At 41.5% G+C, this 27,935-nt stretch overlaps 1 protein-coding gene across 8 annotated transcripts in view; it reads right to left on the bottom strand.

Moving 5' to 3' along the window:
- The window catches only part of DAAM1 (dishevelled associated activator of morphogenesis 1), a 161,650-nt gene that overhangs the window by 106,640 nt on the left and 27,075 nt on the right, over positions 1–27,935 (bottom strand). For 2 of the 8 annotated variants that reach the window (XM_023627821.2, XM_070249706.1), the window contains exon 1: positions 7,640–7,793. The exons of the other annotated variants lie outside the window; for them this stretch is intronic. The gene's annotated coding sequence lies outside the window, so the exon portion shown is untranslated. Of the gene's footprint in view, positions 1–7,639; positions 7,794–27,935 lie in introns of those variants that run through there. 8 annotated transcript variants of the gene reach the window in all.

Below are 27,935 nucleotides of genomic sequence, written 5' to 3'. Positions count from 1 at the left end.
TCTCCAAGCCCAAGTCAGACTCCCCCCAGAAAACACCCCCTCCTCAGGGAAAGGGCAAAGGAGGAGACCTCCAGATTTCACCCTAAAAAACTTGCAATGACTGCTCTGTCATGACTCAAAACTTTAACCATGGGTTTAGGGCATAAATCCTTAAAGCCAATACAACACAGTTCTCGAGTTAGGAAATTTGTGCTGTTCACGTGACAGAAACCAGTCTGGAAGCCAGGACATCTCGTCTCGATCATCTGGGAGAAGAGCCAAACCTAAAGTGTCATTGGAGCTCCCCACCAAAGAAAGCAGAGCCTTGCCAGAGCGCCTGTGCCCTTGGGCCTGCTGACCTGTTGCTGGTCTGAGTTAAGACAATAAACAATTTTAAGCTGAAGCTGAAAGAAATGCAAATCATTTTCCCCCTTTGGGTTTCTGTCTTCACTGCCTCTTAAGGGATCCACTCAGATTGTACAAAGACATATTTAAATGACGGGGTTACACAGGAAGCTAGGACTCAATGGCCAGCTTTGTCACATCAAAGCTCTCACTCTTCCAAGAGGCCAAGTTTTGTTCTTTAAACAAACATGTAAAATAATGCAACTTTCTTGAGTCACCCAGCAGCTCTTTCACAAAGGATAAGAGAGTAAGACATCACAGTCACTGGAAAAGAACAGTTGTACATTGCAAGACACCAGCAATCACCTGCACTCCATCTGCTCCGGTCCTCTGCTGACCCCACTGCAGTAACGCCTGTAGTCAGAGTCGTCACCACTACAGGTAAACGTGGTGCCTCTTAAAATGTCTCCCCACCGCAATGCCCACCTTCAGATACTTTAGATTTCAGATCTCCCTCACAAGCTGCCAACCCTTTGGTGCCATCCACACAGAAAATGCAAATGACGTTAAAAGACATTGCCTAAAAAGAAATATATTGTTACGCATTTATTTGAAAATTCTCACAACTGAAATAATTCTGGCAAACCCTGAGAGAGAAAAGGTTGAATAGATATATACTTAGGTTGAACAACTATGTTTTCCAGATCTTCAAGCAAAGTTCAGTATGGGTTAGAGAAGCTAAACTGGAAGCACGCTGGGCCAAGGATTCACGCACACCACCGTCCTCACGGTTAGGTTAAGTCCCTCTCCTCAGTGAGGCCATAAGACGTGGTCCCCTGGAAAAGCGAGCACAGCTACCGCCCTCACAGCCCACATACCAGATGCTGTTCAATCTTCTTCCTTCTCAAATATTACCACTACATTCTATCATCGAGGCATTTTATTGCCAAGTAGATGTAATTTTTATTTGTACCCAGAGAATAACGTCTGCTGGCATCCCAGGGAAACTACAGTTCTCCAGACTGAAAATAAAGAAATACAAGCTCGCCTAGGGGTTTTGTATGTTCACGTTTACTGAAAGCAAATTTTAAAACTCACTAATTACCTTCTTCTTTTCATGTTCTTCTGACCACTCTTATACCAAGATTACTTTAATCCAACTGCAACAGGAGAAAATGAAACACCACGTAGAACAAACATTCTTGGTTAAAATTAGCCTCGCTCTCTGGTAACTGTTAAGAAACCCCCGTCTTTCTCACAGCAAATGTCTCTGCTTTTCAGTTGGGGAAAAACCGATGAACAGACACAATATGATACAGGCAATGGTGGAGTCGCGACCCGGGTTCAAATACCAGCTCAACCACTTCTTTCCCGGGGTGACTTTAGGAAAGACTTCAGCATCCTCAAGTCCTCTCCAAACGTCTGATGGATTTAAGGACATTACAAAGGGAAGTGAAAACCACACTAAAAAGTTGGAGGGGCGATTTATATTTGTTAACTACTGTTTGCTAGAATTCTGTTAACCAGATTCCTCTCTCTGACATTCCTGTGTGTATCAGCAGAACAAATTCCTGGAATGAGGCTGGTTAATCTCTGTGAGGCCGTTGTCATCACTAAATCCAGGGCTCTGCAGGTTAGTCAGCTTAGCTGCAAACTGTGGGAAATTCTCTCAGGGTTTAAATTCTCTCAGATTAAATTAGATTTAATCTCAGATTAAATTCTCTCAGATTAAAAGAAATCTTCGCTTTCCCATATATTTTGAAACACTCAACAGGTTTAATATTTCAATCCAACCACTTATACAAGAACTACCACACAGCACACCCAACTTAGTCACTACAAGGACGCTGACATTTGCGAGACTGACCCAATTCCCCTTCACATTTTCCTCAGTCACTGATCTCATCTACTTATGATTCTACTTCTTACATCAGAGGCATCTGGCCTGCCCAGGAAAGTGTGAATTGGTCACCAAGACAGAAAACCTACTGCAAGCCCCTGGGGCCACTGGCTTTCACACTTCTGCCTCAGAAAGATCATTCTGAACACGTGTGCACACAGCCAACATTTGCCATTAAAAATGGAAAAAATCTTCATAGAAAGCTAAGTACACAGTGATTCCTGGGTTTAAAATTACAGTGTGGTGAGTTGTTTACTAGATTTTGAGTCTCCCCACAACGCTGGCTGCTCAGAGGGGCTCACTTTGGGCAAGGCCAGCACCACACCTATGCTCGGGCTGTTCCCATTGAGTTCTGCTCATGACGAAGCAGGAAGAAGCCACCCAGAAACAATAAGGACAGATGATGGAGTCACATTATGAAAGCTGGAACTCCCTTCAAAAGAAGCACCCTGACCTTCATAAAAATCCTACCTACAAATTTTACATCATAAATCTTCAAGAGAGGTTTATGGGAAGACAGTAGAAGCTTCGGCGGAATGCAAGCTCAGGTGCAGAAAGAGGCGGTAAAGAGGCACTCCAGCCTCCACCTGCTTCAGGCGTTGTGTGGCTCTCGTGGTGCTGCTCTGCAGTCAGCACTGCCCCAGCCCTTGATGAGAGAGGCACACTCCCTCTAATGATTAGAAGTGGAGGCATTGCTTTGTCAGGGCAGCCTATAAAACTAATTTCCAAAGACTGCACTACAATGACCTATAGAAATAAAACTTTGACATGGAATTTCCTCAGTCTCCCTTCATGTTGGGAACCTCCATGAGCACTTAGATACACAACCCTCCAAAGTCAGAACAAACTTTTATTTTTAACACTGGGGGGAGAGAGGGGATGAAAGAAAAGGGGTGGCGGAGAAGACCAGAAAAAAGAAAAAAACCTCAGCCCCACAACGGGCAATCTAATAAGCTGTGGATGGGAAAGTCAATTGTATCAGCTCAGCGGAGGGCCATCCTGCAGTGTCTATTGTTGTTTTTAATGGACTGGCCCTTTAATCCACACCTAAAAATTCTTAGATTCCATATCGAGGGATTAACCTACAGATATCCTCACACACAGGCACAGAGATATATTAACAAGGATGTTCACTACAATGCTGTAACAGAAAGAAAACAGGATTCCTTATTCATAATAGAGAATGTCTAAGTGTCCTTCAACAGGGAAATGTTTTAACAAATGTAGGTGCACCCAAAGTATAAAACACAGGTTCTCAGACTCCCATGCCCAGGCCTTATCCCATACCAATTATATCACAATCTCTGGTGTTAGGGGCCCAGGCATGGGTATTTTTTCAAACTCCGCAGCTGATTCCAATGTGTAGCTAAGTCTGAGAACTAGTGCTACAGAAACCTATGCCCAGGTTCAAAAAATGGGCTAGGTCCATGGATAGTGACATGGAAAGATCTAACATATTCAGAGGAAAAAAGAAAAGAAAGAAAGAAATCAAGTTGTATAACAATAAATATGTATCACCATTTATGTTAAAATTAAAAACTGTATTTGTAGCTAGACACACACACACCCCTATATACGTGAATGCACAGAAATCCTTCCAGAATTGGAAGTAGTAACTGTAAAGTCGCTAAAGTATTTAGCCAAATGCTCAGCACATGGAAGATGCTCAATAAATGGTGGCTATTATTTCCACGTGCATCCAAGTTTTGGGAGCCTATAGGAAGTTTCACATGGATACTGAACTTTCACAAGTGCATCATGCAGATATCAGTATTTTATTGAAACTAGAAAGTCTACAAGCCTTCTCAACAGCCCTATTAAAACTCTAAGTATGCACCTGAATAACCCATTAGTCACTGTAATGATTCTTTTATTTAAAATTACAGCTCACTTTGTGCATACTTGAAACCCACGCCGACTGCTTCACTGTCAATATTATATTGATTTGTAGACCCACCAAAATGGCCCATTTAAAAGTTGTTCTATGTCAACCAACAAATCTAAAAACTTCAATGTAATGTTAGATGTAACCTTGATGAAACAGAGAGGGAGAATATTCCCAAGGCCGCAGGCACCAGCTATTGGGATGACAAAGGTGATAAACTTTACAAAAATATTTTGTTTTGTTTTAAATTCTACATGTCCCAAGTAGCGATTTTTGGAGAATTTCTGGTTTGCTAAAGCCATTCTGTTGGAAGTTCTTCAAATGGTCACGGCGCCAGTAAGAAGAGAAGTTGGGAAGTTCTATTATTTTTTTCTTTTATTTCGCTCTGTTTCAATTATACTTCTCTTGTGGATCAGAAATGATAAGGGCATCACAAAAAAAAGTATGCATAATCCATACTTGCCTGGACACTGGCTGTTTGGCTACAACAACTTTAAAGTTGGTTTCCAGCAATTTTCTCTCAAGTACATGCTCCTGAGTTTCCATCTTTAGAAGGTGAAATATTCCATTTATCAACCCTCTTCAACACGCCAGGGACTCCTTATCAATCAATAAAAATGTCGCCACACTGCTTATAGAACCATGTGAAAACACAGTGATTGTATGAATTTATAAGAGGCAAGAATGGTCCTTCCAGGACCAAGTTAAGATTTTATCAAGGAATTTTGTGAAATTGAGGTCTCAATGTTGACAATAGTCCTATGAGATAAGATTCTAATTATTTCCTGCCCACACCTCCCAAAAGTTTATGTAATTGAAACCTGATTCCTTCAAACATCACTAAATATTCATTGTAAACAGCTGGAAAGGAAATCAATAATTCTGAGAACTGCCAAATGATTACCAGTATGCTGGTATCAGCCCCAGTGAAATAAAGTTACCATTACTTTGGAAGTAAATGCCCACTGGAAAAGGAAAAGGAAAATGGGTTTTTCTGAGATTGTTACAAGATACTAGAACATAAGTACACACAGCTCATAGGACAATGATGACCAGTTCTGAACAAATTGGCATCTCTGCAATATGTCTATCGAGCTTTGGGAAAATACTGAGACACCAGGAAATTGTTCTGATACCTGTTGAGTTAACAGTCTCCTTTGGCAATTGAGTTCCAAGTCACTTCCAGAAATCCCAGTATGACCTGGGAAGAACTGTATAAGGATGTCATTTCTGGGTGCTAAGAAGCCATACAAAGATATTGTGAGAAAGTTGAAAGTTGAGGCACGTGCTCTCAGGAAAACAGAGAGTGTTTTCCCTTTAATATGCACTTCAAAACTGCCTAATTTATACACAATCAAAACAATGCACAGACTTTGAAGATGGGAGAAGGGGTGGAGGAAAGTCGTCAGAGCTGGTGGGCACATGCTAAGGACACAAGAACACATATGCTGAGTGGATGAATATCATCTCTTTCATTAAACAAAGCTGACAATCAATAAAAGTTACCAGCAGCTACAATAAACAGTATGTTTTCTCAATGATGATTTCCCTCCACACGATAAATATCCTTGGGAAATTATTCACATAGCTTAACAAACAGTTCTGAAACTGCAGAAGCAAACAAATAGTGAAGAAAGATCTTTACTGAATTTTAACGACTACACATGGATCACCACACACTTAATTTAAGCCCAGGCCGAAAAAAAAAAAAAGAAAAAGTCATTCCACAGTCATCCAAAGGGAAGTGTGAAGGGAAGCTGACACTCTCCAATGTGCCCACTCCACCCAACTCTGTAACCTTCTATGTAATCAGGTGAGAGTAGTAATTGCTTTATTGGGTAATCAAGAAGACTAGACACTGAAGAGACTGCCTCTCTTGCAAAATTTGATCTAGATGAGATAACAAGAAAAGCTCTGTTTTAAATTGTTACTTCAACTCATTTACTAAGACTGGAGCAGATGGACTGAGCTTAATATTTGGACTTCATATTCTAAGGAATATTGTCAAACAGCCAAAAGTCACCAAGTGGCCAAATATGGGAAGCCATCGATACAGGACTGGTTAAATGATTTAGGGTACCTCTGTATACTGAAATACTATACGGCCACTAAAAAGAATGAGACATCTTTTCTGATGTTCAGAGGTCTAAAGTATATAACATAAAAGGTCCAAGTTGCATAATAAACATGGTATATCCTAAATGTGAAAAGGATATACTTATGAAAACAAAGAATTGTCTAGCATGTGATAAAATAACATAAAAACCCATGAAGAGTGGCTCCTTCTGAAGAATAGAATGGTGATTGGAGAAGGAAGGGAACTTGCTTGCATCTTAGTCCCTTTCATTCTGATTTTTTTTTTAACATTGGCTTGGACCACATTTTTTTGCCTTAATTATCAAGCTGTTTCTAAAAGTTTAGAAAGGTTTAGCAATATTTGTTTGTAAACTAGTCTTTTTAAAAAATTAACTAACTTTCATTTATCAGCTCTCTTCAACATGCCAGGCACTTTCAATGTGCTTTACAACCATCTGTTGTCTCAGTTAATCAGAGATAAGCAATAAGCAATGAGTCCTTAAGTGTCCCATTTAGTCCTCCTAGGAACACAGTCCACTGTCAATGAATATACTTTGACCTTGGTTTACAGAATGTTTTCATTTCTGCACTTTTCCATTTCACCACACCCAACCCTACAATTGTTAGTTCTCAAAATGAAAACAATCTGTTAAACTGCAAAACATCAATATGAGCAGAGACTTTTTTCCTTTAAACATGATTAATTTAGAATGGGAGAGGTGGGGCAGTGGAGGGGAAGCTACCAAACCATTTACTAAAGACAATACTGTATATCAATGCAATTCCATCTCATCACCATAGCAACAGAATGCACAGCTGCTCACTTTCTTCAAAATAGTACAATTTGGAATCCCCTCCAATCCACTGTATTTTTTGCTACAGAAGTAAATATCACTATCTTTATCTTCAGGACATCGACTTTCCAGGAGGCAGCCCCAGCAACACTATGTAAAAGACTAAAAGCGTCTAATTAAGGAAGTTTTGTTAGGTATTCATTGGGAAGTTTGACCCAAAAGGAACGAATCTGCTTAGTAATCTCACGGTTCTGCTTCCTAAAGCCCAGCTCTAAAGCTCAGTGGATCCTGTTACATTCACGGCTTCTGACCCAACCTTCAATAAGCACGCAAATACAGTAATGGAGAGTATCACTTACAAGAGGGCACCACACGGAAGCGCAACAGCTGATCACAACAGACAAAGGCAAACATTGGTCACTATTTTTTAAAGAAAGACAAGAAAATTAAGGTCAAAATAAGAGGTGGTATAACAGTAAAAGAAAACTCAAAATAACAAAGTCAAGAAAGTTAGGCATTGCATTTCAAGGGAGCATTCAATCTACCTGAAGACATGACAGGAACCACTGAACTCTTACTCAGCCGTGATCTCTACATCCGTGCCATCACCTTTCCCCTGTCCCCACATCTCTTGTTTTTCCTCCTAAAATCCCCATTTACCTTACAGGTACCACTTTGCATTCCACAAGAATAATCAACCAGGATGGTCTGTTTTCCTTAGGGCTCCCTCCTCTTCCTCAGCAGTAAACAAAGCTGTGGCAAATGCTCTTGCTAACCTGGTTCCTGGCTCCTCTTATAAACACTGCCCCACCTCACTGGGTGGTGGCACGTAAAAGGGAAAAGCCAGCTCCTTTGTGGAAAAGCATGCTGGTTAACAACCATACCTGCTCATACTGGAAAAGCAACCAGGACTGAGACGCCCACAGTAATCAACCTAAACACACACACGAACACACACACATCCCCCACATACATGTCAAACTGGTTTTTCTTCATTGGTGCAATTCACAGGCAATCAAGAATCACCCCCTCCCCGCACACATACACACGAATCCCAAATTCACAATTCCGTGTGTGTGGTAATTTATACATTTTTATTCATTCGTTCATCCACGGACCTAATGTGCCCCACTCCCCTGTTCAGTCTTGGGACACAAGGATGAACAAAACACATGTGCACCTTGTTCTTGCGCAGATCCTTCCCAGGGACTGAGCCCTGGCATGAGCCCTCCACGTTACAGACTCTATCCAGCTCTGTGAGCAGACAGACGTGAGTGAGGAGAGGGGGTGAACGGCTTTTCACCTCTTTTTCAACAGGCAAGAGCAAATATTCTGCTTGCTTCAAAAAGCAATTCAGTTCACCAGGAATTTCCACATTCCCTTGAATATGGAGCACCCAGGAGAGGAAGTAAAAGGAAGCAGAGGGTGACGTCTGTGTTCTTGAGAAACAGGTGACACAGAGTTACCCCTGGGACGCTAATGTTTGGAACTTCAAACAAGACATGGACTTCCACTTCCATCCATGGAGGATTAACTACTACAGGAACTACCTTCCTACTACAAATAACAAGAAAAATGGACAATATACATGAAACTGAAAGAGGGAAATTCTTGAGGTGAGCTCCACTACTGACCCAACTTACTCCAGGCAGGACGAGGAAACCCAAGCCAAGTTCAGGGGTCTTACTGAGATGAGGAGTAAGAGATAAAAGTCCAGGGAGGCTGAGGCAACTAGCACTCTGGAAATCCACAGACGGGTCCCCTCACATTGTCGGCTGAGTCTGCTCTGCATGTGGACCTAGGGTTCACACAGGGCTGGGGATAATCTGCATTCCCACCAGCCTGAGTAGAAAGAACTCATACTCCATAAAACATCAGGCAGAGTCTCTAAAAGGGTCCTAGGCTCAGGCTACTCTGGAAAAAGCTTAAAAGCGGCCTCAAAATGAGCTCATTGATCCCAAGTAACAACTGTGTGGCAGAACAAAGGCCAACACTCTTTAAAGGAAATCCTTCAGGCAGAAAGAAATTGATACCAGACAGAAATTTGGATCTACGCAAAGCAATGAAGAACGCTGGAAATGGCCAACCTGTGGGTAAATATAAAACCAGACACTGGCTCAGAGTTTCCCCAGCCACGGGCCTTTAGAATGTGCTTCTGTAGAAATCCACTGATGACACTAACAGGTTCAGAAGGTCACGATCAAAGTAGCTCCTCGCTCTGCCACTGACTAGCCTCCTAACCTCAGTCTCTTAAGCTCTCTGGGCTACTATTTCCTCAGAATCATACCCCCACTTGAAGGGTCATCACGTTACATAATGACTATGAAAGCACTTTAGAAATTTTAAGGATTCAACAATTATTTACTAAGTGCCTTCTATGTACATTTCTAGGCCCTATATGTCTGAACCTCAGTTTCCTCATCTGTAAAATGAAAATAATAATAGTACCCAGCCCATAGGGTTGTTGTTTGTATTAAATAAGTAAATATATGTAAAGGACAAAGAATAACATCTGGCCATGGTAAGCTCTTATGGACGTGATGATGATGATTATTCCTGCTATTACTATTATTATTATTACTACTATTACTGCTACTAATTAATGCTCCTACTAGGCATATGACGATGGAAAAGGCCAATTTGGTTCTTGCCCTCGGCATTTACATTTGTGCTATGTGATAAGGAAAACAATGCTTTGGAGATAATTTGTTAAAATTTTGCCTGAGAAAAATGTGGGAATAGCTGGGGAAAAAACCACTAGTTTGAAAGGAGACCCACACCTTAATCCCAGCTCTGCTCCTGATGTAGCTCTGTGACTCTGGTTAAGTTACTCAGCCTGCTGGAGCCTCAGTTTGTCTTTAAAGAGGGAGGATAAGAATCTTCGAGATCCTTTCCAGTTCTAATATCTAATGAAGTGAACCCGAGGATCCATTCTAGAAGCACACTGTTCTTGTCTTTATTTGAGCAATTTAATCCTCATCATGTCAAATCCCCACAGAGGAAACAATTAATTTTGAGGAAGGAAAGTCTGTGACTTAAGAAACCTGAAGAAATAAGCTCTCGACCTAGGATAGCATAAAAGTCTGCAGAAACTCCTAAACCTAGAACCACCTGATTTATCCTCTAAAAACAGGAGAGTGTAGTAGCCCCATTGTTTCTACCCGTTGCTGGGTAAACCATTCTTTTGATCTTTGAGAAGCTAAAGAATATAATTAGAGGAAGCAGGGAAGCCCTTCCTTCTGGTTGCAATGTTTGAATTGGCTTCGATGAAACAGAATTCTCTCTTCTGTCTACGATTCTATAACTGAGAAGAAAATGGCAGGACACTGTAGCAGCTCCAACGCCTGAGAAACAAGAAGAAATACGTCAGCAGCTGGCTTCTCCTGGCAGCTGTGCATACCAGAATGCGCCATAATCGGTAAGCTATCAACTACAAACACAAAACCTCCCACAAAATTAATTGCTTCAAACCTTACAAAACACAGATAATTTTAGCCACATTTCAAAAACGAATGTTTTCCTTTTTGGTAAATGTCATTCAAGATAAAGGTCCCACTAGAAGAAATAGGAAGTGGCAGAACTCCAAGAGAATCTACGGCTGATCTTCCGAAACAGTTGTGAAAGGACCTTTCCGAACGTTTTCCCAACATTTTGCAGAGGACACGCCAAAGCTTTTGCAGAATTTTATAAAGTAAAAAGTCTCTATTAACTTTATTGGAGAACACATTTGCACAACATTAACTCAGAAAATCTATTTTTTCTATACATATATACAAAATGCTGTATACAATTTCAGGAAGTTCCCAGATCCCCGACAGTTCACCGTGGGCTTCAGCTCAAGAACTCTAGTTTTTTATTTTTGGGGGGGTTTTTTGGAGAGGAAGATTGGCCCTGAGCTAACATCTGTGTCAACCTTCCTCTATTTTGTCTGTGGGATGCTGCCACAGCATAGCTTGATGAACAGTGTGTAAGTCCGTGCCCAGGTCCAAACCCCCAAACCCCAGGCCACCAAAGTGGAGGGCACAAACTTAACCACTACGCCACTGAGCTAGCCCCTCAAGAACTCTAGTTTAAAATAACACACAACCAAAATGCACCAAAGGAGTCCTTAAAGCACACTCGCAGGCACACACACACACAGAGAACAAAATTTCAGGGTACACTGTATCTGTCTTTGCGACCTCTGATCGCTACCACTAATGAACAAGTCTTTTACCTATTTGCCTACCTCACACACCTTTGGGAACTACTTAGCCTTCTTCTCCATATGGTTCTATCGGGGTAGTCAACCAAGTGGTCCTGCCTCTCCATCCATACACGTGGGCACGTGGCATTGGCTTGGCCAATCAGGGCACTCCAGCCCCTGGATAGAATGACTGATTCAGGGATGGGCGCACAACACAAAGAAGACCAGGTGTCTTTATGTGGGCACACGCTACAGATGAGAAAGCTGCTTTCTTTTTCCTGGAATCCAAGATATAAGGACCTCATGGTATACACCTGCAGTTTACAACAGCTGCCTTTTCCACCATTTGTTGGAAACTGCCCAAGAATGAAGCCAGCATAGAAAAAAGCAGAACTGAGAGAAGGGACTAAGGCAATGCGGAGATAAGGAGGCTTTAATGACACCATTTAAATACGAGATCCAGCTGAACCACAAGCCAAATACCCCTTGAACTTCCCTTAACAATGCAAAGAACCCTGACTCATGCTCCACTTGACTAAATGAGATGGAAGCTACTACTTACTGAGTGCCTCTCAAGTGTCAGAGATCACGTGGGGCATCAAGAAGCACCATTTTAGCCAATTTTTATAGTCATGCTGGGAAACAGATATCACAGTAAAACAACAAAGATACCAAGAAAATCCATAGAACAAGGACGTGTCAGCCAGGATTTAAACTCTGTCCGTCTTATCCCAGAGCCCACTCTCTTTCTACACACCATACCTTTTCAGACCAGAAACTCCTATCTTTCGAGCTCCTGCATTATTATTTTCTAAGAATCAACCTAACAGTCAACCTAACAATCAAGTCATAAATCCAAACACAAACGTCTCATTTTAGACAAGGCTCTAAAGATTTTGCTGCTCACAAATCAATATGAACTCTCAAAGAGTTCCTGTTTTGGACACAAATTTTGCCAAATTGACTATCCAGGAATCTTAAATAAACCTATGGAGGACTTATTCCTTGAAGCCGGGAAGTAACACAAGTTTTGATATGTATGGTGCTGAAAAGACATAGTTACTTGAATATAAAAGTCATCATCATTGCTAAGTAGGGAGCATTCAGAAAACACCACCACCAGCCCCCTTTCTTAAACACAGGCCACAATCCAAAATTTTAGCCATTCATCTCTAACTCTGTCCCCAGCAGTAGATTTTGAGAGAGAGACCACGTGGCACGAAAAGGAATACAAAGAGCATAGTGGGGGGCAAGAGCATACAACAAGGCAAAATTTAAGACAAGTCTCAAGAATCTGAAAATTCTACCATCGAGCCGGCAAAAGAAAGTGTCACAGGTAAAGATGCGGACCAGTGAGGGGGTGAGAAAGAAGGGGATGGAGAAGCTGGAACAGGCAAGAGTATGGCGAATAAAAGGTAGTGTGTGCTCTGGGCATAAAATTCATTTTCCATCTAGAAAAAGAACTAGCGTGGCAATAAAGAAACTGTGTTTAACTGGGCATTCCTATCCTTTTTTTTTGCAGGATGTGGGTGTAACAGGTGGAACCTGAGGCCCCTGTTTGGGTAATAGCCAACTGTTCTAATTATAGTTTGGATTATCTATTTTATATGACCACAAAAAATGTAAGTGTTAAAACCGTAGGGTGTCACCCTATTTCATAACACGTAATAGTATATTCCCTTCATAAGGTGATTTATGGTTTTGGAAGTATTTGTGTATGCATGGTATCATTTGATTTTCCCAATAAGCCTGGGAGAAGAGAGAGGCACAGGCAATCAGATATTGTTTTTATTCATACTTTACAGATGAGAAACTATCTCTGAGTGCTGAAGTGACCTCCACAGGGTCAAATCATTCCTAAGCAGCAGAGGGGAGACTTGAATTCAAGCCGTCCTTCTTACAATATGCTGCATTGCCAGCCTGCGCATCCTAAAATCTTCTAACGAAGAGTAGCCTGAGGCTCTTTCGCTGAAAGGCTCTGATGGAAGAACATCATTTAAATAATATTTGAAGTAGACGATTTCTATGTGTCATCAACACATTTGATGGTTTAGAGGGCAATACATCATACTTCCAGGAGATGTCTATAGCAGCAAAAATCATACAAATGTAGATATTCCAGTGTTTCACTGGGTCAACTACAGCTTTACTTGCTCTTCCATTCATCTAAACATGAATTAAGCAGCTATTTGTCAGGGCCTATATGTGAAGGATCAGGAATACAAAACTGAACAACTCATACTCTGTGCCTTTCAGAAGTCAAGTCAATAAGAGGGAGAGGTTGACCTGCAAATGTGCCATGAGAACACAAAGGAAGGACGAACTAACCATATCCAAGATTGTCTCAATAGGGTGGGACACAATACAAGAAATTAACTTGGTTCCAGTCATTAAGGAGCTCACAGTCTACAAGAGGAGAGACTCATGAACACAGCAACAGACAGAGCAACAGATACAAATGCCACAAAAGAGGTATTAAGTACCATAAGAGTTCAGAGGGCACTTCCAATGAGGATGACCTCAGAAATATTTTGAAAAAGATGAAATATGAATGGGGCTTTAGAGAACTGTTATATCTTAGTGGAGCAAAGGAAAGGGCTACAAAAGCCAGCTGCCTGCTCCCTGTAGAGACACATCCTGAGAGACTCTGCATTCCATTTGGGTCTGTGACAGCCATATAGCTGAGGACAGGGGTGCTGCTGGACTCTCACACTTTCATTCACAAGATCGTAAAGACATCTCATAAAACAGACAAACCAACAAAAGTGATGAAAGACATCCAAGACACTCATCTTACTAGGACCTGAGCCAAAATGTTAAGAACACGAATTATTTGTGCCTCCAACATTTCTCTCTAAATAGCCTTCGTACCCACTGATGAAAAGACTGCAACGCAAAGAACCAATATCCTACTCTTCAACACTGTCAATTATATCCTCCAAGTCATTCTAAACAGACCATTTAGTTTTGAAGGAAAAGGAAGTTATGAATACCTCATCTAAAAGCATGCAAATAGCTTCAAAGGGATCTCTGGGCTTCACTGATTTTCCCATTTCCAGCAAAACTGGAGCTAGCATACGTGCTCAACTAAAAATCACCACAAATCATAAAGGAGACTTGAAAGATAATCTTCATTTTATGGAAACTGAGGCTCTGAGAGATTAAAAGACTTCCTCAAGGTCACTCACTAATCTGAAGACACAGCAATTAAATAAGGCTCAAGGAGCAATTCTAAATAGATTCTTGACAAGTGGGGAGCCTAACCTAGCAAATGACTCTCAAAATCCTGTATGAATGTATTTTTCACCACAACTTTAAAAAATTGATTGGTAGGTAAAACAAAAAAAATACTTACATGAATGTTTTTGGTTTATAATGATGCTGTTTTAAACATTACTTGGAATTTTATCAAGATTTGTACAGTCTAATTCTAATTGCTTAGTAGAACAAGTTAACTTTGATTGCATTTTCTTTAACTCTTTCAGTCAAAGAGGAAAGGCAGAAACCTAACTCCAGAGGCAAACTCTGTGGCACCCCATCTGTGAATCTGTGACCCTTCAAATAACTGAAGGAACAAGACCAGAGACTCTTTCCACTCACCAGCTGGTCCTGCTGTCAGGAGTGGTGTGGGAAGACAGGAGAAGATCCAAGGACTACCAGTTTCCTTGGCTACTAGGAAAGCTCAGATCCATGGTAGTGTCTTACTAGAGGCCTGCATCAATCCTGGTACAAAACGTTCTAGAAATTCAAGTTTTCAAAAGTATGCCCAATGGCATATAGGTATCCCTGAGTTTACTATTCTTCAGATAAAGTGCCCCATAATTTCAGATCATTCCATTTCCTAAATGTGCTGTCTTAGCCTAAACTAAATCCTATATTAGCTTAGCTTGGCTGGGGGGGGAGGGTCAAAATAAAATTTTTCAACTTTCAATTCCTATAAATATTTCTCCTTGGTATTTCCACTACAACTCTAGATCAGCACTTAATTTTTCTGTTCCAATAGTCTCTAATGTGTATTCCACCCGCAGTGGGATGTCTCTCTTTTGGAATGTTACTGTCAAGCTACAAATAATTTTCACTACACATTCTCTTCCACCCCAACAGGAATCGATGTTCACATTCTCCTGGTTGCAAACCAAGTGAACTGAGCCTCCAATTAAGACAGCTACTCTTCAAATCCCACCCTTTTCACATATATTCCAGAAAGTACAGGTTAAAACTGATGGACTCCACACTAGGGATGAGCAAACTACAGCCCTTAGGCCAAATGCGGCACCTCTCCCCTCACCAACAGTTTCTGTAAATAAAGTTTCAACGCATCACAGCCATGCCCTCCGCATTGTCTACGGCTGCTTTCTGAGTAGCTGCCACAGAGATGTTGGGGCCCCCAAAACCTAAAACATTTACTATCTAGCAGCTTATAGAAAACATTTGCTGACCCCGGCTCTACATTAAGTACATGAAACAAGAGGTGTTTGGGGATGTTTTCAAAAACAGTTTTATTAAAAATAAATTCATTCATTCATTTAACACGCATATACTGATCACCTTTAGGGACTGTTCTAGGTGCTGGAGACCCATCAGTGAACCAGAAAGACAAGGCCCCGTCTTCAATAGAGGTCGTACTCTAGTGGGAGGAGACAGACAAACATAACTGCTCTCATTTCAGATAGACAAAACAGGGCATTTAGAGAGAGTGGCCAAGATTCCGAAGGGGTTAGCGATTCTTTAGAAGATAGAAAGTCATGAAGGTGACATCTGAGAAGATGCCACTGGAACTGATATTTGAATGATGAGACAAGGCCAGCCATGTAAAACTCTACAGAAAGATTGTTCCACGCAGAGAGAACAGCAAAGGCTTGAATGGAGGAATGCTGGACCCGCTCAAGAAACAAAAAGGCGACTGAAGTACCTGAAGCGGAGTGGACAAGAGGAAGAGGCACAAGGCAAGGTCAAAGGGCCAGCAGGGGCCTGACCATGTGTGATGAACAATGAGCAGAATCATGATTCTACAAATTTTCCGTCTTCAGATCCATAGCTATTAAAAAACACTACTAAATAGAAAACTTTTTCCTTTTGATCTGCTGAAAATTACCTGAAGCTTCAAATGCTTAGCAGCTCACGAAAGAACACTTTGTTAGAAACAGTTTCCACTAAGGAAGTAATTACCGGCCCCCAAAAGAAAGACTGAGTACCCTTCTCATTGTAAAGACATAAAGTGACCCTTTCAAATGGGATTTGTTTTTTTCTTAGAAAGGGAATTTCCCATTATTAAGCATAATTAAGACTATTTTCCTAAGTCTACTAGGCTATTCACTTGATGAAGTGAGGTCTGTCTCCCCTTCACCTCTGTGTACCAGCTGTGTGCACGTCCCACTAGAAATCTTTCAAAAGAGTTGGCTGGTTTGGACGAAATGCAATATTCCTTGAAAGCCTGTTAAGATGTACTGTATGGCTTAGTTCACCATCTCCAAACGAAATGGAAGACTGTTCCAGGGGAGAGAATTTCAATATGTTGGTAAACAACCACCAAATCAATCTCCCTTGTTAATGCCCTTTCCCCTCCAATTTTTAGGGGATTTATAAATCTGAAAAGATGACTTTTCCATTTTTAGATCCAGGAATATAAGAAATCAAGGGCATTTAGAAGAAAGGCCAAGGCAGGTGTTCTGATGAAACCATAACCCTCAGCAAAGAGCTGAAATTTAGGAAGACTCAGTAGTTACAAGATCTTCTGGAGGTATGACGTCCGACTGGCCTTCCCTAAGACTTGACGATGCATGGACCTGCAGAACGAGCTCTCCTCATGGTGCACACTGTGCGGGGACAGGATGGATGTTTACAACCAGACTTGAGCAGGCTATAGAAGAACAATGTTGAGAAACAGGCTGAAGTGCCGGTCTTCAAACAGCAGCACTGCTGGAGAAAAGCCAGTGTACTACTTCCCAGGAGAATCAACTTGCAATCAGTTTCCTCTCCTGTAAAGTGGGAATAAAATAGGACCAGCCTTCAGGCTGGTGGACACGTTACTAAGTCCTCAATAAATAATATATTTCTCAAATGTGTCAATCACTTCACATGCCTTACCTCACTGAATCTTCATTAAACCCAGAAGTAGGTACTATTTTGCCACATCTATGATTAATTAGAAATAAAGCCTCAGAAGTGTTAAATGGCTTACCCAAAGATACTCTGCGAGTAAACGGCAGCACCCAGATTCAAAGCCAGCTAGACCAAAGTTCGCTCTTTTTTCTCTTTTTTTGAGGAAGATTAGCCCTGAGCTAACATCTGCTGCCAATCCTCCTCTTTTTGCTGAGGAAGACTGGCCCTGAGCTAACATCCGTGCCCATCTTCCTCTACTTTATATGTGGGATGCCTGCCACAGCATGGCTTGACAAGCAGTGCCATGTCCACATCCAGGATCCCAACTGGCAAACCCCGGGCCGCTGAAAAAGAATGTGTGAACTTAACCACTGTGCCACCGGGCCAGCCCCCCAAGTCTGTGCTCTTAAACAGAAGTTGCATATTGGAAGCTGCACATTGGTGGTCCACCATCAGGCTTTCTTAGACCTATTTGGTGTTGACTAATAACATAATAGCAGCTAATATTGGCTAAGCACTAAATACATGCCGGCACTGAGTTCTTCTAATGGATTATCTCATCAAGTTCTAACTACAGGCCTGTGTTATGGTTTTTATTATTGGCACTGTTTTGCAGCAAGAATCTGAGGCTCAAAGATTAAGTATACTGCCCAACGTCACACAGCTAATAACTGATACAACTGAGATTTGAACGCTGGCTGTCTGACTCCAGAGTCAAACTCTTCACCACCAGACCAAACACTCTCCTTAAGAAATAATCTGTTTTAAAACGTAGTTGTATTAATTGCCAAATAGTTGGACAGTCTATTAACACAGGACTTTTGTTCCTTAGCAGGAACAATTTGATGCAGTTTGCCATGGTCCCACCACTCCCTACTCTTTCTCCAACACCAAGGCTAGGAGTCAGCTGCTATTTTTCATCATTATTGCTTGTACTTTTTTTTTCTTATGGAGGTATTAGGAAGAAGGTAAAATAATTCTTGGGCTTGTGTTTTTAGCAAAAGTGGGAAAATACAAGACAGCATGCCACATGTTCGGAGAAAAAGGGGAGACAAGCAGGAATGAATATTCTTGTGTTTAAGATGCAAAATGAATGGCTGCTTTCCTTCCCATGCTCAGTTACATTACCTACCTGCTAGAAACATTTGAATTTGATCTGTCTTAACCTCTGCATCATTGTAACCAGCAAAAGACATGCTGACAGCAAATGTACAGTGGTTGGTTCAAGAGAAAACTTTTAACTCTGATGACAGCATGATAGAAGGAGTCCCAGATGCTACAGAATGCTGCTTCTTAAATTCACATGACTTAAAAGTCTCTAGTCAATTTAATTAATATGTTTATTTTTTAAGCGTTTAATTTGCGTGGATAGAAAGAAACACAGGCTCAAGAAGAGGCTGCATGTAACCATGTGGAACACCACTGCCTCCCTGGGTAAGGGGACCCCAACTTGTGAAAAAGACCTCTAAGCCCCCATGTCCACCCGACTCCCACCACGCCACCACCCTACTTGGCTACAGTGTTTGCTTTCAGTTACGCTAGTCTTTGTGCTACCCCAGTCAGCCTTCCAGCTGACAGAGGCTATGTTGTTCCACTATGGCCACCTGGGGGATCCATTTGTAGGGAAGCAGTAAGAGGAGCACCCAGATACCTACCGTTTCACGGAGAAATAACAGATTTGTCACATGGTTTGCCTAATCTACATCACAGCTGAAATTCCATTTGCAAAGGGAAGAGAGTTAATAATGAGCCTTAAATTTAAAACCAACTAAGGTTTACCCCACTAAGCTGACAGTGATAAATTTATCCCATCGCGGTTCCACTATCTCAAACATTCTACTAATAAAATATTAAAATGGGTGGCACGACTTATTTGGCATTGATTTCAACCCAGTGAGGTATTTATAGGCAGGAGAGTAGCCATGGCCACCCATCAGGATGGAAGCCACCATCCAGAGCCTTGGCTTCACTGTCTCTGAGGGCTTGTTAGAATAGAAGCTGACCCACATGGTGGGGTTAAGCCTCCTTCCTTTGAATTTTGACCAAAAAGTTTATCAAACAGGTTTTACATAATTTTATTTACTCTTACCAAGTTTTTAGAACTTAGGACTACACAAAGTGACCATTTGTTAGAAGGGAAATGAATGGAGAAATCGTTCTACTATATTTACATCAAAATTGAGAGCAGAAGTAGGGTGAATCCTACTCAGCAAAAAAAAAAACAAAATTGAGAACAGAATGAATACACAAAGGGCTGGGACAGATTACAAGTAAATGTGGGTCTTCTTTTTAGTCTTATTTGCATGGTTTTCTTTTCCCGGTTTTACCTCCCTTTAAGAGCCATGTGAAGTTTCTAAATCAAACTCACAAAAATCAAAAGCTAAAGGATACACTGGCATCAGAAAGATCTCCTCCAAACATAATGGAAAAAAAACTACAAAAAGCATCATTCGCTCAATGAAAGCCAGGAGTGTCCTTGGTAAACACGCTAAACCAATAACATCCACCGCTGACCTGTGAGGTTGGGTAAAATGGCATACACTGAGGAAACACTCTGGGAGGAATCTTCCAGATAAGCCCACCAAATCCTTCTTCATTTCAATATTTGCTGGCTAATCAGAGATAGAAATATTCATAATCAAATCCTCATCAAAAAAATGTATTATACTACTTCTCTAACATTTTCTAAATGTAACATAACTTGAAAAAAATCAACGGAAGATTAACTTGTTTAAGAACTCATGGAAAAAAAAGAAAATAGAGTATTCGTTCTATCAATAGACTGCCACTGGTAACCAGTAGAAATAAATTACTTGAAACCAGAGGTAAATCTAAAACAAAGTGACCTTTGGATCTACAACACTTGGGGGAAGTGCTGAGGGAAAAAGTAGGCAAGGAAGACACACGATTTATTCAGATTACAAACGGACATGTGTACTCAGTGTGCTGGCCCCCAGGTGGTTCTGGGTAGAGAGAAGAACAAGGAAAAGCCATCAAGCACAGCACACATAAATATGACTCTGGCCCTGGGGGAAAAATCTGAGCAATGAAGCCCAAATATAGGAGTGCAATCTAAAAATAACCCTTCTGCTTCAACAGAGGTATTTTCCTTTTAGCATCCGTTCAAAATGTGTGAGAAGACAAAACAGTTTGAGTTAAGTGAATTTCCAGATATGATCAAAAGTAAAGTAATGCTCTGAACCATTTTCAACCAAGAGTAAAAATGCAATTTCCCCTTCCTTTAGTTTTCTCCTATGAGGGGGGATGGGGGCAGGGACAATACTGGGCAAGAATGTCATTTCTAAATTCTACGAGAAGCTGATATTATCTCTAGGTAAACCATCTTAATACGTAACTTATGTCATGGGAAACCACTAGATCCTTGGAATTGTGTCAGTGAGAACCACTATAATTATTTTTTTTCCATAAATAAAGATGAATAGAGGATGACAGAATGTTGACATTGTGATTACATTTTCCTATCATGCCACAAATTTAAAAGATTTCACTATCACCACCTAAAGTCTTTTTTTCCTTCCATTAAGATTGGAAAAAAAAGTGGTAAAAAAAACAACTTGTGGGTTGAAATATGTGGTAATTCCAGCACTTGTTCAAAAAATACTTTAGGGGTATCTACTAAAAAGCAGGTTCTATGCTCCGTGCTGCCCCCAGCTGAAGTAAACCTTTTCCCCAAAGGCAGGAAGAAAAGACAGTCTTCCTTCTTTTAGCTACACTATTCAAAATTATATAGCTACAACGGTAGTGCAAAAAAGAAAAAATGGAGTACCAAAGGATCACATTTCACTATACAAGAGCAGAGAGGAGGCAAATGTGGATGTCCTTTTGGTCCCACAGGAACAACAGTCCTGCCTCAGTTATCTCAGTACAAGGCAAAGATTTAGGTTGGTGGCAATGACTGAGCACCAAGTCATTGTGCCCCACTGTGACAGCCTGCCTTTGGAGCAGTGAGTACCAGGCATTCATTAGTCCTGGGTGTGCCGTCGGGTGCCCAGCAGTGATGCTATGACAATAAACAAGATCCCATCCTTGCCCTCAAGAAGAGCCAAGTTTAGTGGAAGAACTTACAGTATGAATAACTTCTCCTAATCACGCTCAGGAACACCAGGTCTGCTCTGGGTCACTGGAAAAACTGGCACAAGAATGAGGTCATAGATAACCTATGGAGAAAATCCAGGCCCACACGTGAACGCTCCTGTTTTTCTGCTTACTTTATGCAGCATGGCATGAACACAGGAGGAATGTTCAGTGTTGGAACAAATTAAACTTACAAATCACACTTCTGATATCTGGCCATCCCAAACAAGTCCTTCGGGACCTTCACACAAACACATCTCACGGCTAGCCGTCTGGGTTTTAAACAGGATAAGAGGACAACAAGGTGACCTACATAGGTGGTCAGTGATGGAGTGCCAGAGACTGTCCTCCCACAGAGGAAGGAAGTGAAACCTACACCACCCCTTTCCTGCACACGTGTAAACCCATTTCTGTACAGTGGTTCACTTTCTGAAATACTTGCAACAGTGTTTGCAAGGGAGTCTGTATAAAGAATCAGAAGCTAAAATCAGAACATAAGAAAATTACTTTAAAGGTATACCATATATTAATTAGTTTGACTACAGACAAATGGATATTTTGGCTCAAAACAGTGGTTAGTTGTTTTACTAGAAATTCCACAGACCTGTGCCGGACACTTTATTTAAAGTACAGAAGTGGGAAGAGAATCTGACAGAAACACAGACAGAGATACGGGACAGTAGAAACCATGACTTTTCACAACTCCGGAGGCACCGTTCACACTGCACTTTCTGTGACTGGAGTTGGGCAATGCCAGTCTACACAGCCACACGCTACCCTTTAAAATGATAGAGGAATGCTATTGAGTACCACGGCCCATTCCCAGATCCCAAGGAAAGGGCCCTCATATTGTGTTTTCAGGACAGATGCCCCCAATCCAATAATAATCCTTCTCTCTTCGATCTTTCTCAACTCCTATTTCTCGTTAGTAAAAGGGAAAGGGGGCTTAACCTACGCTGGCAGATACTTGGACAGAAGAATGTTAAGCTGCCCCTGAAGGTTCAGAGAACTGAGAAGCCTATTGAAATCTACTGTTGTTTTTGCCGCCTAACATACTGATGTTACAGGGAACAACCCACCCCCATTCCTTGCACCTCTTGGTGTCACGCTCCTCCTCTCTCCAACCCTGACAAAATGTGTAAGTATTGAGCAAAGACCCAAGATAGGCCAAGGAGACTTTCTCCCTGGAATCCTAAATCTCCAGAGCCCCCTGTGCTTCCCAGCTTTCTTTACAGGTATTATTATTTGTATTATTTTGCTTAAGTTTGATTTCTCTTGCTCGCAATCAAAATAATCCTGATGCATCAGCTAAAAGGAAACGAAGAAAGAAACATCCCCTTTGGTGCTACTTGATGCCTTCTCTATGCTCTTACAGAAGCACAAACCAAGCCAGCAGAGAGAACAGCACACCAAGGAACGAGGTATCAATTCAAAACCCTTCCATCAAGGCAAAGGTCCCAGGGGACATGCTACCAAATGGACTCCAGTAAAAACTGTCCTGAGTTCCATTCTCAAACTACTTGAAAATAACAGGAGGCACCAAGTTGATCATTCAAATGCAAAAAAAACATCATCAGGCCCTAAAATACATTTTGAACATATGTTCCATTGGATTCCTTGCAGTTGTTCCCAGTTGCCCCAATGCCATAAGGCTTGAGTTTCTTGACACATGAATAAGAGGGTTCAAAGAATGTAAATATCAACCCAGAGATATACACAGGCAATTTATTACTTTTGTTTGTTTGTTTCGTTTTGTGAGGAAGACTGGCCCTGAGCTAACATCTGTTGCCAATCTTCCTCTTTTTGCTTGAGGAAGATTGTTACTGAGCTAACATCTGTGCCAGTCTTCCTCTATTTTATGTGGGATGCTGCCACAGCGTGACTTGACAAGCCGTGCTAGGTCTGCGCCCAGGATCCGAACCTGCGAGCCCGGGCTGCAGAGTGTGTGAACTTAACCACTACGCCACTGGGCCAGCCCCAATTTACTACTCTTTTTAATAGCAGGATCTTACATTTTACAGTACTGTGCAAATGATTCCACGTACTATTCCTCCTTTGATCTTCACGAGCCCCCTCTAAGTAGGCAGGGAAGCCAGGCATCATAATGCCATCTTACAGAATTGAATCAAATCTTACCCAGAATTACAGAGCTAATAGTAGCAAGGCTGGCCCCAGGACAGGCTCAAATCAAGGTCTCTGCCCGTGAAACCCAGCACTCTACTGCACCATCCTGACAAATCCAGAGCCCTGGAGCCACAGTGAACCTAGTCGTGGAGGTCCTCACTGCCTAATGGAAGATATGGGGCTAAACCAATGTGTGGAGTGAGGTGGAAGAGGAGAAAGCACAGGCCAAGAAAGAGGAAGCCCAGTCCTACCTTGTGTTAGGCGGAAAACGCTCTCGTCAGTTTTGCTTCACTAACCATATTCATTTTGTGGCTTCATCATGAGAGCTATTAATTATCACTAATAGATTCATTCATTGGAAGCAATAATGAGTGTGGTTAATGAAGAAACCATGTAATAAGCCAGTTCGTTGTTCAAAACTAGGTAAACATTTTTAATATAGAAATATTCAATTTTAACACCTTTAACTGTTAATAAAAATTAAAACACCAGACTAGATTAAGTTGTTGTTAGTGGCACAGAGTTGACTCTTCCACCTGCTGTCTGATGGCAAAGCTTTCAGCATCACAGCAATGCAGCGGCCACAGTACGACAACTGACAGACGAACGGTGTGGCTCCCTGACCAGGAGGCAAACCCAGGCTGCAGCCATGAGAGTGCTGAATCTTAAGCACTAGACCATCAGGAATGGCTCGAGGTTAAGTACTACAGTTTAAGTACTTATAGGTTAAGTATAGCTAATACAGTAAAATATACTGCCCTTGACGATCAGGAGCTTAAAATTCAGTTAAGTTCCTTGACATCTAGAGAATAGAGCCATCAATTCCCCGACTTTCATGGATCTCTTCCTCGGATCGTTCTATCTCCTGCCAGAAGATGCTAGTAAAACAAAATCCCAGGAGGAGAGGTCTTGAAACTTGGGTCAAATGCTTAAAATCAAGAACTGAAGCCAAGACAATACTTTTGTCTTGTCAATGGCATCAATGGATGCCATTCTGGAAAATCTCTGTTTTCAAAACAAACAGCTATATCCATAGCAGGAACCACTCTTGGGTCCAAACACAACCTATGGCTAGCACTCAGACAAGGTAAATGTATGCATTTGGAGCAAGAAGTTGGGCCACAGTTAAGAATGAATACAGGCTTGGCTAGATGTGGCACTGCAGTTCCTGAGGCAAAGGAGAGGGCCCCAAAGGGATACTAAAAACCAGGAACCTGAGAGCAAGAAGCCCGAGTAAGTAAGGGCTGCTTGAATCAGAACACAACAGCCAAGTTCATGTTCAAACCAAGTATTATACATCTATATGTACATGAAGATAGAAAAGACACTGGCACGAAGTCTTGACTAGATTTAAGATTAGGTTCTGCAGAGCAGAAATTCCAGTTTTCTAGACTTTAGCCTGGGTTATACTCTTGGAGGAAAAAGCGTTATATAATAGTCAAATACAAATTTACCATAGACTAACAAAAAGTGCCACCAATTACACGCAGGTGTGAAACATAACAAAAGAACAAAAAATATGAGTGGTCCTCTAAGAAAGAGAGAATGTAAAAGCTACTTCTTGAAGTTCTGTAACCAGAATAAAAAGTGCTCTTGTGGGCCAGCCCCAGAGGCCTAGTGGTTAAGTTCAGCGTGCTCTGCTTTGGCAGCCCGGGTTCAGTTCCTGGGCACAGACCTACACCACTCATCTGTCAGTGGCCATGCTGTGGTAGCAGCCCACATACAAAAAAAAGAAGGGAAGAGTGGTAGTGAATGTTAGCTCAGGGCGAATCTTCCTCAGCAAAAAAAAAAGTGCTCTTGCCTGTCCCAGAATAAGAACCAGGATACTCACCACAGCCAATGGTCTTCCCAGGGGATTATGCCAAGAACTGGCTAATTGCTGTGGAGTAAGTTTTTCCAGCCCTCAGGAAAAGATTATTAAACACACACACAGACACAACCTCACCTACAAAGTTTCTGGAGATAGGGTAGTAATGGGGGGGGGGGGGCAGGGTAGCGGGTGTTAAATTCCTTTTCAGCATCACACATTTGGTCTGAGTTTGGAGAGGAATTTAGATGTAACTTTGATGTAGACACCATCACCACTAAATGCCAACATTAGAAAGAACACAGTTATATACTGTCAAGCCATTGAGAATTTTTAAATTAATGGAAATTAAAGAAACAATGCTCACATTGACTAGGAAAGGTCTTTCAGTTAATTGCCACTCCTCTGTCCATTTACTAGAAGCTTGCTGGAGAGCTAACACATTGTGTGCCTATGTCATATGGCTTGTATACAGTCTCAACCCTAGGATATCAGGTCACACAAAAGCATTAACAACTTCAAGTCTCACGTGGAGGGCTGAGAGAAGGGGAGATTTGTGCCAAATTCTTCTCTTTGCAAATTTATAACTTGTGAATTCAAATTTCAAGGTGGATATAGTTAACAAATATCCAGTCTTAAAAATATCTCCAAAGAACTCAAAGCCAATAGACATACATTTAAACCAAAAAGAAATCTAACCCCTAAAAACACAAAGCCCAAATAAGATGAAACTCAAACATATGTGTGCTGTTACAAAACAGGCCAACAGTGAGAATCGGATCTTGGTAAAATTTTAATTTACCTTCATCTTTCTTCTGGACAGAGAACTAGAAGTATTGGTTCTAATGGAAGGGGAGGGCAGATAATAACTTATTTATATACTGTTTCAGAATATTTAACTTGCATTTGAATATGAGCAAGTCTGATTACTGGACATTCACACCCCTTTGGAAAGAAAACTATACCAAGGAAGCAAGGAGACAGTGCCCAGAGAAAAACCAGAGGACAAATGGCAGGTCCACTTGCTTTTCTCATTTTGACTAGAGACAGGCGGCAGCGACTTTCCAGCACCTGAATTCACCTAAGCAAAGCTTTTGCTTTGCTGTGATTGGTGCCTTGCTTGGACCTTCTGGCGTAAGGGAAGTCTACAGTCAGCCAGCTTTCTGACTACGGACACGTTCCCTCTCTGCGCTGTCCAACAGAACAGCCACCAGCCCCAAGCAGCTAATGAGGCTCTTAAATGCGGCTAGGGTGACTGAGGAACTGAATTTTTTATTTAACTGTAATTAATTATAACCTAAATAGCCACACAGGGCTAGTCGCTACCATACTGGACAGCACAGTCCATGTTTATTTAGAAGAATCAAATCTCAGACTTTTACTCATAACTCCAGTTACAAACCATGGATAAAATCAGGAGCCCATCAAAGGCGAAAATGTCACAAGGAGCTGAAAGGACGATTTTCTACGGGTAAGCTGTATGTGGGATAAATCCACTTCCAGGACTCGGGTTGAAGGTAGCTGTATGAGGTGTCCTGGTGACTGATGCTCGACAAATCCTTACCTCCTTAGAAACCAGTCACAAACACTCACAGGGAGCTGGTCCTGAGGCTGGCAGGTCAGACAGGCTGCCTCTCTGAGTCCACTGAGGTGAGTCATACAGAAGGTGCATGCAGGTTAGGAAGAGCAGCTTTCCACCCCCTATCCACGCGAGAACTGGCGTTTTCAGACAGTTCTCTTTCTCCCAAGACCCGGTCAAACACAATACCAGATGAACAAATGTGTATCAAACTCCATTTAACAAAAGTGAAAACTGTGGAAATTCCCATTTGGGGAAGTTGGGAAGGAACTATGAACTCTCAATTTGGTCAAAGCATGGCTGGGCCTCAAACAAGTCAAAAGAAGTAAGTATGTTTTACATATATATTTAGAATTCAATTCTAGAGTCCTAATTGAAATCATTAAGCCAAATACATTACTTACTAGAGAAACAACACAACGGGTTGGCCAACAGAAAACACACCAACAGTTACTCTAATCTTAAAGGATTTCAGTACTTCATGGTGATATGAAATTGACCCTTGAAATGGATGTACTTAAAAATCCTTGATTTTCCTAATCTATGAAATACAGGCTTAATAAAATGGGTAGACAATTTGCACGGGTGTAACAAATAGGCAGCTATCCATACACACCTCTAACCTCACTTTAACAGAAGATATTGATTTGACAGAGATAACACTGACTTTGATACAATGTGCCTGAGATGGGGAGTTCTTAATGGAGACAGGGTAGAAATATGGGGTCCTCTCCTGATTAAAGTAAGGCATTTCAGAGAAAGACTCTGGGAAGTCAGAGGAGGTACGACTAGACAGCACTAAAGGAGAAGTCAGCTAAAACAGGGCTGGAGAGGCCGTAGGGACCAGCACTCACCTTCTGACCCTACCTGTGTCTACAGAGCCCCACTCACAAGGGGAGCGACAGAGGCTCACGCTGCAGGTGTGAGAGTGTGTGAAGGAAAATCTGGAGAGAATCTACACTTGCAAACACCATTCATAAAGTTGTCATAAGAGGCAGGCCTTTTCTGTTATAGTGTGGTTTCTGCAGGCAAAATAATCTGATTGCCAATATATGACCAAAAA

The sequence above is a fragment of the Equus caballus genome, chromosome 24, assembly GCF_041296265.1.
Source record: "Equus caballus isolate H_3958 breed thoroughbred chromosome 24, TB-T2T, whole genome shotgun sequence".
Lineage (NCBI taxonomy): Eukaryota > Metazoa > Chordata > Mammalia > Perissodactyla > Equidae > Equus > Equus caballus.
This window is presented reverse-complemented; position numbering and strand designations above follow the sequence as displayed.